Source organism: Balaenoptera ricei, chromosome 12 (genome assembly GCF_028023285.1).
Source record: "Balaenoptera ricei isolate mBalRic1 chromosome 12, mBalRic1.hap2, whole genome shotgun sequence".
Classification (NCBI taxonomy): domain Eukaryota; kingdom Metazoa; phylum Chordata; class Mammalia; order Artiodactyla; family Balaenopteridae; genus Balaenoptera; species Balaenoptera ricei.
This window is the reverse complement of record NC_082650.1, coordinates 33331777-33350750: the sequence shown is the minus strand read 5'-3', so window position 1 is coordinate 33350750 and position 18974 is coordinate 33331777. Positions and strand designations below refer to the sequence as shown.

Genomic DNA, 18974 nt, shown 5'->3' with positions numbered 1-18974 from the left:
TCATACCCTTCCTCATAGAGATACATTTTATGAAAAAAACAAAAAAAAAAAGGTATTATTTTACTCTCTTCTGCAACCACTTTAAACAAACACTGAGAACCTAACGTCCTTGAAGATGTTAATATTCCAAGCTACTCACTGCATGCCAAAGACTTTCCTGTTATGAAACATCTCACAAAGTAATTAACAACATCAAGACAGTTTAAACATTCATTTCATTCATTCCCTTCAAATGGGACTAACTGGATGACCTAGGGAGGAAAAAGGAAGCTGTAATTTACATACCCAAATCCGTTGTTAAAAATAGGGTGGAGGGGCTTCCCTGGTGGCGCAGTGGTTGAGAATCTGCCTGCCAATGCAGGGGACACGGGTTCGAGCCCTGGTCTGGGAAGATCCCACGTGCCGCGGAGCAACTGGGCCCGTGAGCCACAACTACTGAGCCTGCGCGTCTGGAGCCTGTGCCCCGCAACAAGAGAGGCCGCGATAGTGAGAGGCCCGCGCACCGCGATGAAGAGTGGCCCCCGCCCGCCGCAACTAGAGAAAGCCCTCGCACAGAAACGAAGACCCAACACAGCCATAAATAAATAAATAAATAAATTTATAAAAAAAAAAAAAAAAAAAAAAATAGGGTGGAGATAGCACTGCAGCCTCAGATAATTTGACAGCCATGTTCAAAAATAATGAAAAAAAAAAAATTCTTAGCCTCAGAGCTAGTAGTATTAAAGAATGTATTAACTGGTTTTCATATTTTGATTTAGGAGCCTACTTAGTAGTATGGAATTATATTTGCAGGGTACCAAAACTGCAACAGATGAACATATTTATCTAATATTTTCTTAATTGGTTTCTGTCACTTTAAATGGAATTAACTAAGGAGAATGTTTATACTCAAACACTGTAAGATCATTGGAAGCCTGTATAGGGACACAGTGCAATGTGAAAACTGACCTTTCAATCGGCAAAGCTAAACTCAACTTACAATAGTATAACAAGAACTTGAATAACTTAATCATCAACTGTGAAGTTAAAGTTTTACATAGGTGATAAAACCTATCATACAGCAGCATTAACTAATGAAGAGGGAGTGTTCTAATACCTCCTACCTGATGTTATATCAAGCTTTTGTAGGAATAATTCTGTGAGCTTGCAAGTAAGCCAATTCTGTAATAAGGAGCTGTGACGGAGAATTATTCTGTACACAGAATGTAAACTTACTCCCTTGGAAATTGCCTTCATTATTACTAATTCTGTCTCTGGAGCAACAAGGAAAAAGCCTTTTCCCTCTCTCTGGACAGCTCTAAAAATTTCTGCATTATTCTCAAAGTTATTTTCTTAACTATTCCTCCAGGGAGAAAATACTAGCCATGCCTGGAATGATTTCTAACTGCTATTGCCAGAGGCTAATTTAGGCTTCTTGGCAAACATCTGGAAAAGATCCTACAGTTAAGAGTTTACTACCAATAAATAATACTACCTAACGTTCGAATGCTTGCTCTTTGCTAGACGTGGTACACAGAGTCTCTCATTTAATTGTCACAACAAGCCTGAGAGAGAAATATTAGAATTCTGCCCACTTTAGAGATGAGGAATGTGAGGTCACCCCACTAGCAGGTGGCAGAACTAGGACGTGTAAACCTGAGTTTATATGACCATTGAGACTGTGCGCTTAAACACTGTAAAGGTCACAGGTGTCCTGGAACTGACTCTATTTTGTTTATGAAAAAGTCCACATGGCTAATTAATCAGGTAAAATAATCTACAGCACATGTGAAGTGTTTAACCAAATGGAATACTGATGTAAATGCAATGCTGTGGCGATGAACATTCAGGCAGACTCAAACATATTAGTTTTTTCCTGGTACTTTGAAACTTCTTTTTTATGTCAAATTACTAGAGGACTGAGACACAGTATACATCCTACTGTACAAGGTCATCACCATTATGCTATATCTAAAATTGTTTCCGCTGATAGAAATGAAAGTCCTTTGGCCATTATGATTGTAAACATCCTTTATCTTTTAATTAAATAATTTTTTTAAGGCAAAGACAGATCTAGGTTTATAGGCCCTAAAGTCATAGAATTTCTTAGACACGGGGCTTTGGAAGGGGGTTTGCAAGAGCAAGACTGGAGGTTTAACTTCATTTAGCTTCATGGTAAATCCACCTCACGTCAAAACTAGCCTCAATTGGAAATTAGCCACGATAAGCAAAAGCAATGACCCTAAACTTTCCTTTAGTTTTCTCTTCATTGCTGAATACAATGGGGCCCGTGTTGTGAACACTTGCATTTAGGAGCACCAAGTCAAGAAGAGTGAAGTGTACTCTGGAGGTAGGTACATTCTGGAAATGTAGTATTTTGCTTATTAACAAGACAATTTGAAATATCTAGAAGTATAGCAGTACTTAGACTTGCCCCAGTACAAAAGCCTTGTACTGAAGTAGATTACAAAGAATGTTTATCTCCTTGTCAAGTAAAATAAGTCATAATGATTGGGGAAGACTTAGGGAAGCTGAATATCTAAGGAAAGCACTATAGTTCTATTGAAGTTTTAGTTTTTATTAACTAAAATTACTAAGTTTTAATTTTATTTCTTAAAGTTTTAGAGTAGGTCCTGGAGTAGTTATATTCTCTTTATTGACCAAAATACTTGCTAAAACTGCACAGACAGATGCTATCAAAGAAGAATTTTCTATTTTGTAAGCCCTTTGGGAAATTTCTAAGGTTAGAAATATCTCCAAAAATGGTAAAGCATAATTTTACTGGAAAAAAAAGTCCTATTGATCAGTTTACAGAAGGAGCACATAGAATGTTGGGCAACACCCCTGGTTTTGCTTTCTGGGGTGAAGAAATTAGATTCCTATGTCAATATGGATTAGTGCTCTCTACATGTGCACACACTGGTGGCAAAAACTATTCTAGAACCATGTAAATTGTCCACATCACCAGAGCGTGGACATTGCCCACTAACTTTTCAAAAGGTGGTGTCAAGAAATAATAGAAAAATATTACCATCCTTTTGATTACACAGGGCTTCACTAGTTTTCCAAACAATGTCTAGATATGTTTGACTGTATTTCATGGGGAAGTTTTTCTTTGTTTTTTTTTTTGTTTTTAAGAAAACCCTCAAGATAATCTCATAGAGGAATTTAATCAGGGAGTTTGGCTCATTTAAAAGTAATTACTTCTGGTCAGTTGAATAGCAAATATTTTCATTTTTAAAGCTGTAGAACAAGCAGAGCTGTTTTGGACAAGTAGCTACCATGTCCACAGAGTCAGAAATTGAAATACTAGACAAATTTTTGAATGCCATAATTGAATGCTGATATAGAGAAGGACAACAACTTCTCAATTTCTCTACAAGCAAAAATCTCAGGAGAACTCTTTTTCAAGTTGCTTCTACTCAGATGAATCAGAGAGTTAACAATTCTTCACTTTCTAACACGACTTCAACTCAGGGTCTCAGAGAATTCTTGATAGGCCTGTATTGACACAGGCCTGTGTCCAGCAAAGCAAGTTATATGAATTCTGATTTTCTATGCTGCTACCACATGTCTTTGAGAACCGGAGTTTTCAGGAATTGTTATCAAAATAAAATCAAAGGAATTATATATAAAAGAAATTATGTACATTACTTTGTAGAAAAACAGCCTTTTTATTAAAATTTATTTTGGGAAGAATTTGCTTTGTTTCTTGTTTGACCAGTTGCGATTTTGTTTTTGCTTTTTGGAAATAACCATTAATTTTTTTTTTCAAATAAGTGAGTCATAGTTCCTGGTTAAAAAAGTTTAGACCATATTCTCTCAATTTTAAGAAACAGATTTTAACATTTTTAAAATTAGTATTACCTTGAAATCAGACTTTTTATATGGTGACATTTATTTCCAAAAAAAAAAAACTATTAACTTGATTTGTTTTACACTTAATGCAATCTAGAATCATTGAAATAAAGCATTCTGTCTCTGCAAAATTATAGTATAATATACTGACTTCATTGGGTTTAATGAATTTGCTTTGTTGGTTATAATTTGCTTCTTTCATTGGAAATTTATTTTGCTGTGAAAGAATAAATTTCCAATGAAATAAGTAAATTATTTAAAACAACTGTAGTATAATTGTGTATACTGATTTTTTTTTTTTGGAACCAGAGTCCATATGCCTCCAGAATTCTCAATATGCCTCCAGAAAAGATGAAGAACCATTGCTCTAGACATTACTATAAATGATTTTCATCCAAATGCTAATTGAGAAAGCGCTACTCACATAATATCCTAGCCCCAAATTGTTTGTGCTCCTGAAATATGCTCTGAAAATATCTAAGAGAGTTATTTGCCTTCATTCTATTTAATAATTTGGCTAGCTGACTTGTTACAAAGGCTCAAAGAACATAGCTATAATCATGGGGATTTGGGCTTTCTGAAATTTTAAAACAGACTAAAAATTACAGTGTTGAGGTTGTCCAGAGGTTATCTATAGCTACTACAAACTACTTCTGTTATAAAAGCAGCTGCTATGGAACAAAAGGTTAGGCAAAAGCTGTCAGGCAGATGGTTACAGACTCAGGACTCTAACAATTGAGGAAAACGCCATATCCTGCCACCAGAATATGTACTTTCTTACAGTATAAACTGCTCAAGTTCAGACACTGCCTCAACACACAGTTCCTGGCTCAATCAAAATGTCGATTATAAGAACTGACATCTGGTTCTTGTGAATCACTCCTAAATAATGTCTTTAAAATTTCTATCCCACCTGCCCACCCCCCAAAATCCAGAAGGTTCTCTACAATTCAAATAGTGAAAAAATTTGAATTCCACTACATAAAGTAGAAAATACATTATTTTCCATCATCAACCTGTCTTCCTGCTAACTGTATTTCATTTTTGTATTTTCCTTTAAAAGTATGTACGATACATATTCTTTCTTTCCCGATAGTGAAATTATATGTTTAATATTAGATATGTCACATTCCTGCAGGTATGGATTAATAAGTAACAATAAATATAATAAAATTCCCTCCAGTCATCACCCCTCCAAGTATGTCACAATACATTTTACATATACATCAAATGCCCACAAACACTGTAGACTGCATATATTCATGAAGAACAGCTTTTATCACAAATTCGCATGCCAGAAGAAACGCAGGAAGAGAGTGTGACAAAGGTAGGTTATTCTTTTTTTTTTTTTTTTGCACAAAGTGTAAAGGTTTGTTTTTAATTATGTGTAACACAAAGTTATTTAAGTCAATAAATTTTAAAGGAATTTCACATGTTCTGATTCTTTCCACTGCCAATCACCTTAGTTCCTCCAAACTCATAATCTTCAAGATAAAATAGCCCTTTCAAAAAGAAGTTATCGTGTGAGTCAGCCCACAATTCTTTTAGTTAGGCTTCTTTGATCTCCAATGAAATATGGACACACTTCAAAATTCCCCACCTGTAATCTTTGGGATCCAATTTCCTCAAGCAATTTACTTTAGGACCATGTTTAGGGTCAGGTGATGGATCTGCCTGGTTCTGAATTTGACACCCTCTAAAAATGTATTAGGTCCAAATCATATTCACTCCTAAGCCATCACACCCTAGAAACAGTACAGATCATTGGGATATGCCAATACCTAAGATAAAAAGTTTGTTAGGTTTTCCATAGTTTCCATAGTTTGGCAGCTCTGTCTTGTAGTTCTTTCCCACAGATCTAACACGTAGTTCTATGAGTAAAGGAAACCACACAGTTAATCTATGAGGCGTTTCCAACGATGTAGGTTTACAGAAAAGGTTATTCTTTCTAACACACCCTATATCACACTGCCTCTTCCTCTTAAACAGAAGTAATTTTTTAAAATTTTTCCAGAAGCTGAATATAACCTTCCAAGACTTGAGTTTAAATCACACTCTGTGATGTTCTTGAAATTTCTACCACTGTAAGTTATCAAGCACTCAAGTCGAGGCAACAGAGTCACATTTTGGTAACAAAAATGAGACATGTATCAGAATTCTCCTTACTGCCAGTCTGCCCCTCTCAAAAGTAATACTTGCAAAGAGCATCAAAATAAAGCTGTGGTGAACAAGTAAACACTTAGAGAAAACAAAGCGAAATGGTTAGAGCCCTCTAGGAGCTGTCTTCTTTCAAGAGAGACTACCATGCAGTCTGTTATAAGCATTCATATATTAGAGGATAATAAAAAGAAACTTGATAGAGGTTCCATCAAACACTTAAAAAGACTTTTTCAAACGTTTTAGTCCAGAGCAGACATTCTACCACCTCCATGTGAACTAGAGGCACAAAATGAGCCCAACAGAGACTCCTCAAATATCCCAAGAGCAGGTACTAGACACCAGCAATGGTCTGCTGGGGTACTTTGAAGAAGACTAGCAGGCCTGCCTCTAAAAGAAATATAATTCTGCAACAGCCCATGGTTTCACCACTAAAGTCACATGCAGGGTTATATTGCATAGCCACTGGCTGCCTTCAAATAGATAACCTAAGAGAGGTATAAATGAGTCAGATACAACCCAGCCCCCAGGAGTTCATTTTTAGCTAGGATGGACAAATGTGTACTGTATAGTAAATGCAAAAATAAAGCATACCCAAATGCTAAGGGAACAACTCATAGGAGGTAAATAATTCCAAGATCTATTAAGGTTTCAAAGAAGAGGGCACAACTAATGTGCACATGTAATTTTCCCCCAAGCTTTCTGTATTAAACATTGATTATTTTACATTCAAAGAAAATAGTATTAAACACACATCAAGTAATAACAACCCATTAGGTCTTGAATTAGGGTGGGTTAAAACATGGCTTTTTACAAGGAGAGAGAACAAAAGAGGCGAAGGCACAGGTCCTGGATGACTGCTTGCACAAAGTAAAGGTGTGTTCATAGCCAAAGTGCTGTGAAGAATGCAAATGGGAAAAGGGAGACAGGATAGGAAGACTAAACATAAAAAAATATAAATTCCTACCAGATGTTTAGGGACTTCCAGTACCTTGCAACTAGTTAGTCTATATCCCATAGGCAGTGGGGATTAATCAAAGGTTACTGAGAGAGTAACGAAATCACCTATACTAGAAGGAAGAACATTATGGTAGCTGTAAATAGCAGGGATGGGAGGAAAAAGATGGACAGAGAGATCCACTAGGTCATTATAGTAGATCTTATCAGTTAGGAGGGTGCTGTAGTATTACAGCAGTGGCAGACCTATCTGTTCTTCATCTTCTTTCTTAACCCGTGCCACCTATAGCAGTGGCAATGCACAGACACTGCTGCAGTAGAATCAGGAACTGCTGGATACGTGGAAGTGGGAATGGAAGAGGAAGGGGTCCCAAATTACCCTATGGGTTCTAATCTAGATGAATGGAGACTAGATGTTAGATACAAATGGTTAAAAACAAAGTTGTTTAGAGGACAGGTCTGACATGTCCCCACAGCAGGAAGGCCTTGGGCAACATGTGATTATGAAGTACCTGGTGGCAGCTGGGAGGTGAGGAAAAGTTTTGGGTCTCTAGCCAGCTCTCCCGCAAAAGAACTGGTTGTCCAAAGGGTATTTCCTGTGCCTGCCTCATTGGTGAGTAGCAGCATTTACCCATTTCTCAAGAATGCCCAACTTCCACAATGGGAGTCCACTTAGATGCGTTAAACTTCAAAACTGTTTCAGACAATGAAAGTTTTCAATCAAGAGTGAGGGATTAAAAAGGAAGAGAAGAAGAAAGATGGGAAAGGTGAATTTTCTGAGCAACTATCAAGTTTCAGGTACTTGTTAGGCCCTTCCAGATATGTTCTCTCTTAATCTGCCATCTTATACACAGGGGCACTAAAGGTTTAAGATGCATCAGAGCTGTGTCCCAAGTCACAGAGCTAGTCCTTGGTAGAGTCTGGAAGCAGGCTAGGCTCACTCAGAAACCTGACTGCGATTTCAAACAAAAGGCACTCACAACATTCTTTCCATTTAGGTCTGATAACATTTTATCACTGAACTAAGTCAATTTCCTTGTTATTTGATCCATTTGCAGTATAATTAAAAATGTGATTACCAAACAGAAAAAGAAATGCTGAGGCTAAAAAAAAAAAATCTTATAATTGCAATTTTTCAGACCAAACTGAGAAAATATAAAAGCAATTTCCACAGCACCTACCAGTGATTCCACCCTGGATCTTTAAGGCCTGAAGGTCTAATATCCATTGGCTATTAGTCTATTGGTCTATCATAGTACAGTCCTGATAACTTGCTTTGGGTTTTACACCAAGCCCTGAGGTTCTAGTACTGATCTTTAATTTCAATCTATCCTCATAGATTTGCTCTATCCAAACAAAAGAATAGTGTGAATTAATTTATGAATCACAGAATTTTTGCATATGTGGTTTATACCATCTTGAACCAATTTTCTGTGAACAATGAGATGAGGAAAACATCTGGCTCAAAAATTGCTAGGCCAGGTGATATAATATCCTTTTCCCTCTTCCTTTTCCTCTTCTTTAAATAGAGGCCCATCCTTGTTTACAGGATGAGGGCAAGAGGTAAAATCCTTTCCAAAAAGGAAGTAGTGTGTGATATTGTTATTAAGGTATTGTGTAAAACTGTTACACAGGCTGTCTAAGGAAATTTATCAAAAAAGTAGCTAAGCTCTCACCTATGTGGATAGTCACCTGTGAGAAGTCTGATGGAGCACTGAGGGATAGTGGGAAATCAAAGGCTTCAGGGAGGTCTTTCTTTTAACTCACTCACGCTGCTAAGCCTGTGTCTCTGAACAAGTTAAATGGAAGTTACATGTTCCTACCTGACAGGGATGTTCTAAAGCACAAATAAGCTGGTGGAGGAGGTTGAGAGAAAAAAGGAAAAATTTGCTGAATTTGCTCAATGAATATATATTTAGCACAGAACCCTAATATGAATGCATTACTCCCATCGCACAGATGAGAACACTGCAACTCAAAGATTAATGTCAGGGCAAACTCTTTGCTCAGATTTTTAAAAAAGGCAAAGCCAGGATTCACAATAAAATTCCTTTGACCTAAAATCCATGCTCTTCCCATTTTTCAATTATTCTATCTTGAGCATATGGCAGCACATGCATTATTAAGATGAGTTTATATATTATTTTTATAGTTTACCGAATCTAAGAAACATATTCTTTTTTAGATTCATCATTCATTATTTTGCAAGCCACTAGTAAAGAAAAATACTGCCAATAATATTACGAAAACCACCAATTGTAAGTTGCATCAGAATTTCAGAGATGTTCAAATGTGAATGAAATGAAACAAATGTACAGCTTAGAATAAAGTACAGAAATAGAACGACCAAGTAGAACCATTTTTCTTTTTTTTAATCCCACCACTGCCCCCTCCACCACCGACCCCCTGCCCCCGGTCCACTTTCCCCTCTTGGTGTCCATACATTTGTTCTCTACATCTGTGTGTCTATTTCTGCCTTGTAAACCGGTTCATCTGTATCATTTTTCTAGATTCCACATATATGCGTTAATATACGATATTTGTTTTTCTCTTTCTGGCTTACTTCGCTCTGTATGACAGTCTCTAGGTCCATCCACATCTTTACAAATGACCCAATTTCATAGAACCATTTTTTAAATTTCACCAAAAAGGTCACAAATTTGATTCTTTTAAGATTTGCCAAGTATTTCAAAACTTTAATGATACTGATACATTTATTCAGTCAATAAATTACATATTCATTTAACTACTATGTGCTTAACACTGCCGCAACTCTCAAGGCCATGTTATCAAAAACTAACAATCAAGTCACCAAACGTTTTACCAGAAAATATCAATGTTAACAACAACAACAAAAATATCAATCAAGTAAGTGCTCTGGGTATGAGGACAGAAGACTGCAAAGGCAGGAGGTAACACAAAGCAGGGAGTAGTCAGTTCTTCCAGAGACAAGTCCTCAGTCTCTTCTGCAGAACACAAAGGCTGGTTAGTTGCAGTGGTTACCTCTTGTCTCTCTTACAAATGACTGACTTCAAATGCAAAGCTCCCAACTTTAATATGAAAACCAAATAAAGAAATTAGAGTCAGAGTTATCTGTTTATCCTTCTTCATCTTTTAAAAGAAGACTTGTGGCCTTTCAGAGTGGCACAGAAGTCCTTGCAATGGGGCATGGTTTAACTGGAACCTGCCCCAGCCTGCCCTGGAGTCTTCCAGACTTTGCATGTCACCTCCTACACCTATCATGTTCCTGGTTTGGTTTTTGGGCTCCTGGAAAGGCTCTGGGATCGTCTTTTGGTTGACCCACACCCCAGCATTGTCACTGAGTCAGTCCTGTTGGAACAAGGTTCCATGTTCTCTAGGAGTGTGAATGAACCCCCAGGGAAGTCCTGGCAACCACATGATGTGCCCTGGGTAATATGGCAAGGACATGGCTTACTTCTTTTTTTTTTTTTTGGCTGCACTGTGCGGCTCGCAAATCGTAGTTCCCCAACCAGGGATTGAACCCAGGCCACCACAGTGAAAGGGCTGAGTGCTAACCACTGGACCGCCAGGGAAGTCCCAGACACGGTTTACTTCCTTTCAGATTTCTGTTTCATACCAGCCAGTGAACTTATTGTAGCCTGACAGATTTTGGGTAGAAACACAGTCATTCCCTTCTTAACACCAAAGCCAATTACCTGTCCTGTTAATTGACACAGCAAACTTTAAATTAATTAATATAAGAAGAAAATTCCTAACTACCTTTTTTTTAAATTGAAGTATAGTTGACTTACAATATTATATTACTTTCAGGTATACAACATAGTGATTCAATATTTTGATAGATTACACACCAAAGTTATGATAAAATATTGGCTATATTTCTTGTGCTGTACATTACAACCTTGTGACTTATCTATTTTATAACTAGTAGTTTGTTCCTCTTAATCCCCTTCACCTATTTCATCACCCCTCCCTCTACCCCCTCTCTCCTCTGGCAAACCACTATTTTGTTCTCTGTATCTGTGAGCCTATTTCTGTTTCGTTATATATGTTTGTTTTGTTTCTTAGATGTTGTCATAAAAATGATAACATACAGTATTGGTCTTTCTCTGTCTGACTTATTTCACTTAGAATAATGCCCTCCAGGTTCATCCATGTTGTTGCAAATGGAAAGATTTCATTTTTTTTTAATCTAACTAACTATCTTTTGATAGTTGTGGAATTCTCTCTTAACTATTCACTTCCTGAATTAATGTGAGGGTCCCTATATTGGCCCTAAAAGATCACTCATGGCACAGTCCTGCACACTGTGGAACAAAAACCACATTCACAGAAAGACAGACAAGATGAAAGGGCAGAGGGCTATGTACCAGATGAAGGAAAAAGATAAAACCCCAGAAAAACAACTAAATGAAGTGGAGATAGGCAACCTTCCAGAAAAATAATTCAGAATAATGATAGTGACGATGATGCAGGACCTCGGAAAAAGAATGGAGGCAAAGATCAAGAAGATGCAAGAAATGTTTAACAAAGACCTAGAAGAATTAAAGAACAAACAAACAGAGATGAACAATACAATAACTGAAATGAAAACTACACTAGAAGGAATCAATAGCAGGATAACTGAGGCAGAAGAACAGATAAGTGACCTGGAAGACAGAAGGGTGGAATTCACTGCTGCAGAACAGACTAAAGAAAAAAGAATGAAAAGAAATGAAGACAGCCTAAGAGACCTCTGGGACAACATTAAACGCAACAACATTCACATTATAGGGGTCCCAGAAGGAGAAGAGAGACAGAAAGGACCAGAGAAACTATTTGAAGAGATTATAGTCAAAAACTTCCCTAACGTGGGAAAGGAAATAGCCACCCAAGTCCAGGAAGCCCAGCAAGTCACATACAGGATACACCCAAGGAGAAACACGCCAAGACACATATTAATCAAATAGGCAAAAATTAAAGACAAAGAAAATTTATTGAAAGCAGCAAGGGAAAAATGACAAATAACATACAAGGGAACTCACATAAGGTTAACAGCTGATTTCTCAGCAGAAACTCTACAAGCCAGAAGGGAGTGGCATGATATACTTAAAGTGGTGAAAGGGAAGAACCTACAACCAAAATTTCTCTACCCAGCAACGATCTCATTCAGATTCAATGGAGAAATCAAAAGCTTTACAGACAAGCAAAAGCTAAGAGAATTCAGCACCACCAAACCAGCTCTACAACAAATGCTAAAGGAACTTCTCTAAGTGGGAAACACAAGAGAAGAAAAGGACCTACAAAAACAAACCCAAAACAATTCAGAAAATGGTCACAGGAACATACATATAGATAATTACCTTAAACGTCAATGGATTAAATGCTCCAACCAAAAGACACAGGCTTGCTGAATAGATACAAAAACAAGACCCATATATGTGCTGTCTACAAGAGACCCACTTCAGACCGAGGGACACATACAGACTGAAAGTGAGGGGATGGAAAAAGATATTCCATGCAAATGGAAATCAAAAGAAAGCTGGAGTAGCTATACTCATATCAGATAAAATAGACTTTAAAATAAAGAATGTTACAAAAGACAAGGAAGGACACTACATAATGATCAAGGGATCAATCCAAGAAGAAGATACAACAATTATAAATATATATGCACCCAACATAGGAGCACCTCAATACATAAGGCAACTGCTAACAGCTATAAAAGAGGAAATCGACAGTAACACAATAATAGTGGGGGACTTTAACACCTCACTTACACCAATGGACAGATCATCCAAAATGAAAATAAATAAGGAAACAGAAGCTTTCAATGACACAACAGACCAGACAGATTTAATTGATATTTATAGGACATTCCATCCAAAAACAGCAGTACACTTTCTTCTCAAGTGCGCACAGAACATTCTCCAGAATAGATCACATCTTGGGTCACAAATCAAGCCTCAGTAAATTTAAGAAAATTGAAATCATATCAAGCATCTTTTCTGACCACAATGCTATGAGATTAGAAATCAATTACAGGGAAAAAACGTAAAAAACACAAACACATGGAGGCTAAACAATACGTTACTAAATAACCAAGAGATCACTGAAGAAATCAAAGAGGAAATCAAAAAATACCTAGAGACAAATGACAATGAAAACACGATGACCCAAAACCTATGGGATGCAGCAAAAGCAGTTCTAAGAGGGAGGTTTATAGCTATACAAGCCTACCTAAAGAAACAAGAAAAATCTCAAGTAAACAATCTATGCTTACACCTAAAGGAACTAGAAAAAGAAGACCAAACAAAACCCAAAGTTAGCAGAAGGAAAGAAATCATAAAGATCAGAGCAAAAATAAATGAAATAGAAACAAAGAAAACAATAGCAAAGATCAATAAAACTAAAAGCTGGTCCTTTGAGAAGATAAACAAAATTGATAAACCATTAGCCAGACTCCTCAAGAAAAAGAGGGAGAGGACTCAAGTCAATAAAATTAGAAATGAAAAAGGAGAAGTTACAACAGACACCGCAGAAATACAAAGCATCCTAAGAGACTACTACAAGCAACTCTATGCCAATAAAATGGACAACCTGGAAGAAATGGACAAATTCTTAGAAAGGTATAACCTTCCAAGACTGAACCAGGAAGAAACAGAAGATATGAACAGACCAATCACAAGGAATGAAATTGAAACTGTGATTAAAAATCTTCTAACACACAGAAGTCCAGGACCAGATGGCTTCACAGGTGAATTCTAACAAACATTTAGAGAAGAGCTAACACCCATCCTTCTCAAACTCTTCCAAAAAATTGCAGAGGAAGGAACACTCCCAAACTCATTCTATGAGGCCACCATCACCCTGATACCAAAACCAGACAAAGATACTACAAAAAAAGAAAATTACAGACCAATATCACTGATGAATATAGATGCAAAAATCCTCAACAAAATACTAGCAAACAGAATCCAACAACACATTAAAAGGATCATACAACATGATCAAGTGGGATTTATCCCAGAAATGCACAGTCTTCAGTATACACAAATCAATCAATGTGATACACCATATTAACAAATTGAAGAATAAAAACCATATGATCATCTCAATAGATGCAGAAAAAGCTTTTGACAAAAGTCAACACCCGTTTATGATAAAAACTCTCCAGAAAGTGGGCATAGAGGGAACCTACCTCAACATAATAAAGGCCATATACGACAAACCCACAGCAAACATCATTCTCAATGGTGAAAACCTGAAAGCATTTCCTCTAAGATCAGGAACGAGACAAGGATGTCCACTCTCTCCACTATTGTTCAACATAGTTTTGGAAGTCCTAGCCACAGCAATCAGAGAAGAAAAAGAAATAAAAGGAATACAAATTGGAAATGAAGAAGTAAAGCTGTCACTCTTTGCAGATGACATGATACTATACATAGAGAATCCTAAAAATGCCACCAGAAAACTACTAGAGCTAGTCAATGAATTTGGTAAAGTTGCAGGATACACAATTAATGCACAGAAATCTCTTGCATTCCTATACACTAATGATGAAAAATCTGAAAGAGAAATTATGGAAACACTCCCATTTACCATTGCAACAAAAAGAATAACACACCTAGGAATATACCTACCTAGGGAGATAAAAGACCTGTATGCAGAAAACTATAAGACACTGATGAAAGAAATTAAAGATGATACCAACAGATGGAGAGATATACCATGTTCTTGGATTGGAAGAATCAATATTGTGAAAATGACTATACTACCCAAAGCAATCTACAGATTCAATGCAATCCCTATCAAATTACCAATGGCATTTTTTACAGAACTAGAATATATCATCTTAAAATTTGTATGGAGACACAAAAGACCCCGAATAGCCAAAGCAGTCTTGAGGGAAAAAAACGGAGCTGGAGGAATCAGACTCCCTGACTTCAGACTATACTGCAAAGCTACAGTAATCAAGACAATATGGTACTGGCACAAAAACAGAAATATAGATCAATGGAACAAGATAGAAAGCCCAGAGATAAACCCACGCACCTATGGTCAACTAATCTATGACAAAGGAGGCAAAGATAGACAACGGAGAAAAGACAGTCTCTTCAATAAGTGATGCTGGGAAAACTGGACAGCTACATGTAAAAGAATGAAATTAGAACACTCCCTAACACCATACACAAGAATAAACTCAAAATGGATTCGAGACCTAAATGTAAGACTGGACACTATAAAACTCTTAGAGGAAAACATAGGAAGAACACTCTTTGACATAAATCACAGCAAGATCTTTTTTGATCCACCTCTTAGAGTAATGGAAATAAAAACAAAAATAAACAAATGGGACCTAATGAAACTTCAAAGCTTTTGCACAGCAAAGGAAACCATAAACAAGACGAAAAGACAACCCTCAGAATGGGAGAAAATATTTGCAAACGAATCAACGGACAAAGGATTAATCTCCAAAACATATAAACAGCTCATGCAGCTCAATATTAAAGAAACAAACAACCCAATCCAAAAATGGGCAGAAAACCTAATTAGACATTTTTCCAAAGAAGACATACAGATGGCCAAGAAGCACATGAAAAGCTGCTCAACATCACTAATTATTAGAGAAAATGCAAATCAAAACTACAATGAGGTATCACCTCACACCAGTTAGAATGGGCATCATCAGAAAATCTACAAACAACAAATGCTGGAGAGGGTGTGGAGAAAAGGGAACCCTCTTGCACTGTTGGTGGGAATGTAAATTGATACAACCACTACGTGGAACAGTATGGAGGTTCCTTAAAAAACTAAAAATAGAATTACCATATGATCTAGCAATCCCACTACTGGGCATATACTCTGAGAAAACCATCATTCAAAAAGGCACATGCACCCCAATGTTCATTGCAGCACTATTTACAATAGCCAGGTCATGGAAGCAACCTAAATGCCCATCGACAGACGAATGGATTAAGAAGTTGTGGTACATATATACAATGGAATATTACTCAGCCATAAAAAGGAACGAAATTGGGTCATTTGTTGAGATGTGGATGGATCTGAGACTGTCATACAGAGTGAAGTAAGTCAGAAAGAGAAAAACAAATATCGTATATTAACGCATGTATGTGGAACCTAGAAAAATGGTACAGATGAACCAGTTTGCAGGGCAGAAGTTGAGACACAGATGTAGAGAGCAAACGTATGGACACCAAGGGTGGAAAACTGCGGTGGGGTGGGGATGGGAAAAAAAAAAAAAAAGATCACTCATGGCATAATTATTGTCAGTTCATTGGTTTATTTTTCTGTGAGACTATGTTAATTGGATACTCATCAGTTTATTCATTTGGCAAATACTTTTGCCATGAACTTAACCAGTGCGAGGCACTGTATTAGTTGATGGTAATAAATTGATAAATAAGAATGAAATAAGGAATTTACAAAAAGCTAGTGGGGCAGATTCTTAGATTCCCTCAGCTGAAAAAAAAATGCATTTGTTAAATGCCAATTATATGCTGCTCTGTGCTATTTTACTCCTTCTCAATTAATCCTCATTTCTTTGCCTCTGTTTGACAAATGAGGAAACTTAAAGATTAGTTAGAAAGAGTACGGAATTTACAAGAGCGAGAGCCAGCAGGGTTCACATTTGAACCCATGTCTCCTGACTTTAAATCAATCATACAGTCTTTTTATATACTAAGGCATATTGCTCATGGCATCTGTCAAAAGGAATATCATGGTGCAGTTAGAAGTTCCAATCTCCAGCAGATTTGTGTTGTGTCAGTTTGAGCATTGTTGTGTCATTAATGGAAACTTGGAGCACAAGTTACTAGCAGCTGAGCATAGTACCAGTGCTATAGTCCTCTGAACACTATTATGTCTTACAATTAAATAGACAAGACGCCCTCACATTTATTTTCATTGGAAAGAGAAATATCATGGTCCCATATTTCATCATACAAGTACTGTACACATTCCCTCTGTAGTGAGCAAGTCTTATTCTTTCCAGGGAAAAGTTAAGCTACTAATATTTCTCAGCCTTTGTATGTGTTAAAGTTATAATATAGTCATTGGAATCTTATTATAATGAATTCTAGGTTCATAACAAAGGATTGTTCCAAAGGTGACTTACTCTTACACTGAGATAATACTTGGTGCCAAAAACTAAATCCCCCTGGATCAGAGTCAGCTATGTAGCAAAGCATTTGCCCTACTTGCTTACTTTCCTTTTCTCTCTGTACCCTGTCCCACTATAAGAGGGATTTGAGGCTGATTTTTCAGGCATTTTAGTTAAATGTGTACCATTAAGACACATACTTGCCTAGCATTTTAAAGAGTGAAAGCCTTTATTTCTCACAAGGAAGTTCTAGGCATTAACTTAGATCTCCCTTGGACAGTCTAAAGAAAGGCTGAATTACTGAAGTATGAACAACACTTCAACATGTGATAATTTCACCAATAACATGTTCCCATAGAATATGCTTGGTCCTCTATTCTACCTCTCATCCTGTTATACTGAAGTTATTTCTGGTAACTCCCCCTTCCCCCCCACTCCCAACACACACACACACACACACACACACACACACACACACACGTAACACACACACGCAACACACACGAAGACTCTATAAGACTATATGGTCCTTGAGGGCAAAAAGTTCTAACCATCTCTATACTTTCAATATAATGTCTGTACACAGCCACTCATTAGTATTTATTGACTGAATATGCCAAAGTACCCATGTCAAAGCCACTGGTCTGGCTAAGGACACAAAAGCCTCAAGAGTCCTGCTTCCCCACAGATGAGGATGGATAGGTCAGTGCAAACCTTGAGAACGGCATAATTGAGAAATGCAGTAGATCTGGATCCCTGCTAGAACAGCTTCTTGGCTGATAAGATAAATGCTGCGGTAAGAATAAGCTATTCTACTGAATCAATCATTGTTAATACAACCCTATATCACCTGTGAAGCAGTGTCAACTATGCATTCTGAAATAGGAAGGAAAAATAATCATTTTCACTCTGTTCTTTCACCTCCCCTTTCCTAAAGAAACCAGAATCACTATCATACTAGAACTGACTAATTTGTCAACAGTCTCAATCTGTCTTTATCTTACTGAGCATCAGGATACGTGAGAAAAACGCATCCAGAGAAGAGCACAAAGTCTGTAATTCCCCCACAGCACTGAACTACCACTGGCATCACTAATCAACTATAATTAAGCCTAATTATAAATTACAAGTATCTAATTTTAGAAGACCTTTACTTTATAAAGCCTAGACATTAGAGATGTTGTCAACTTAGCTATTTCAAATTATTCCCGAGCCAGAATCATCCTTCATGCATTCTTGCCTCATGAATCTGGCCTAGAAACACTACACTAGTCAGGGTCCTTTCCTCAGGTCTATAGGGATCAGGGGCAGCAATCCATCTGGTATTCTGACTTGAGCATCTCTGAGAAGGTAACTGTATGCTACCCACCCAAATCGCTCTTCTACTTATAACTGTAACATCCCCATGGGTTTCAGATTTTCTTTTACTTGTTCCCCTGTGGTCTTGGTGTGATTTTTGATATGAACAGTCTCAGGAAATGTGGTAAATCCAAGCTCTGTCAGTTTAACAAGAACCTGAGTGAGGGACAGCCCTGAAATGGGAAAAGTGTCAGGGAAAAGGAAGAAACAAGTCCACTACAGAATATGTACAAGCGCACGACAGAGCACTTAAGCCCCTTACTGCCAGCTTTGAAGCACCATCATTTATGTTTTGGTTGGGTTTTGAACATCTCCAACTAGAATTAAGATGCCCAAAGTATTATCTTTGCCAGGTATAAGGACTGGTGGGAAAAAAAAAGGAAGGAGAAACAATTGCAGTCGTTCTGGATGTGACAGCCCAGTGAAGTCCTGCTGAATTTTCTGATTTAGAAAACGAAGGGCTGCATGGGACGTGGGGACCTCTGTGCTCCCTCCAGCCCTGACACGATTGGTCTAGGGTACATCATGTCGTGAACTTCCCTGACAGTGTGACGGATCACACTTCCCACATTGGCAGGTT

At 37.3% G+C, this 18974-nt stretch overlaps 1 non-coding gene across 1 annotated transcript; it reads right to left on the bottom strand.

The window, feature by feature from the left end:
- Window positions 1-5667: 5667 nt before the first annotated feature.
- On the bottom strand, window positions 5668-5800 carry LOC132376504 (small nucleolar RNA SNORA18). The gene has a single exon (XR_009506338.1). It is a non-coding gene; the product is annotated as a small nucleolar RNA SNORA18 (small nucleolar RNA).
- Between the last annotated feature and the right edge of the window lie 13174 nt (window positions 5801-18974).